Source organism: Dioscorea cayenensis, chromosome 1 (assembly GCF_009730915.1).
Source record: "Dioscorea cayenensis subsp. rotundata cultivar TDr96_F1 chromosome 1, TDr96_F1_v2_PseudoChromosome.rev07_lg8_w22 25.fasta, whole genome shotgun sequence".
In the NCBI taxonomy this organism is placed as follows: Eukaryota; Viridiplantae; Streptophyta; class Magnoliopsida; order Dioscoreales; family Dioscoreaceae; genus Dioscorea; species Dioscorea cayenensis.
This window is the reverse complement of record NC_052471.1, coordinates 6,724,062-6,725,342: the sequence shown is the minus strand read 5'-3', so window position 1 is coordinate 6,725,342 and position 1,281 is coordinate 6,724,062. Positions and strand designations below refer to the sequence as shown.

At 42.2% G+C, this 1,281-nt stretch overlaps 1 non-coding gene across 1 annotated transcript; it reads left to right on the top strand.

Moving 5' to 3' along the window:
• Window positions 1-967: 967 nt before the first annotated feature.
• LOC120266944 lies at window positions 968-1,074 on the top strand. The gene has a single exon (XR_005538332.1). It is a non-coding gene; the product is annotated as a small nucleolar RNA R71 (small nucleolar RNA).
• Window positions 1,075-1,281: the final 207 nt, after the last annotated feature.

Below are 1,281 nucleotides of genomic sequence, written 5' to 3'. Positions count from 1 at the left end.
CTTGAATAGACCCAAAAACTTCTTGTATTGCTCATCATTTTGTTCATTCTTCAATCTTGAAGGGTAAGGGATTCTTGGCTTGTAAGGTGGGGGTGCCACCTCCTTCTCTTTGGATCTTTCCTCAACCTCCATGACCTCGGGTGACTCAACATTGGTCTTCTCACTAGGTAGCCTACTCTCAACTTCATGACCACTTCTCAAAATGATCACCTTCACATGTTCCCTTAGATTGTTCTACGTGTTGCTAGGCAAGCTCCCTTGAGATCTTTCCGAAAGTGACTTCATAATTTGGCCCACTTGGTTCTCCAAGTTGTGCAATGATGTAGTGTGGTTGCGAAGTGTAGCTTTAACCAATTGAAATCTTGTATCCAACAATGAAATTAACTTGGTTAAATCCTTCTCTAAATCAGTCATCCGGTTTTCCAACCCTGAAACTCTATTCTCCATGTTTGGGGCTTGTTGTTGTTGTTCGAAACCCGGGGGTGCCATAGTCTTATGTTTCCCTTTATTACTCCAAGAAAGGTTTCGGTGGGTCCTCCACCCAGGATTATAGGTGTTGTTATATAGATTTCCTTGTCCTCTCATTGCATTACCTATAAAATCAACTTGTTCCGCGGAAGTGGTACCACCAATCGAAATAGGACAATCAGAGGGTGAATGTCCACCCCTACACCCGGTACAACTCATCACGGCCGCCACTGTATGAGAAGTTAGAGTATCCAACTTCTTACTCAATGATTCAACTTAGGCCGCCAATAATGTGACTACATCGATCTCATCAAGTCCGACTACCTTCTTTCTTTCCCGTATATTCCACTAATAACTGTTCATAGCCATTTCTTCAATGAGATGTCGGGGTTCTTCAAGAGTCTTGCTTCCTAAGGTACCTCCTGATGTACCATCAAGAAACTTCTTTGTACTTGTGTTCAAACCATTATAGAAAGTCTAAATGATCATCCACTCAGGGAACCCATGTTGAGGACATTTCCATAGGAGCTCGTTGAACATATCCCATGTCTCAAAAAGAGACTCCAATTCTGCTTGCACAAAAGAAGATATCTCATTCCTAAGCTTTGCAAATATTTCGGGAAGGAAATATCCGGCAAGAAAGCTTCTACCATCTCCTCCCATGTGGTGATTGATGCTCTAGGTAATGAGTGTAGCCATTGCTTTCCTCTTCCTATCAAGGGAAATGGGAAGATCTTCAACTTGATGGCATCATCCATAACATCATTAATCTTGAGCATATCGCACACTTCCAAGAAGTTCTCAATGTGTTTG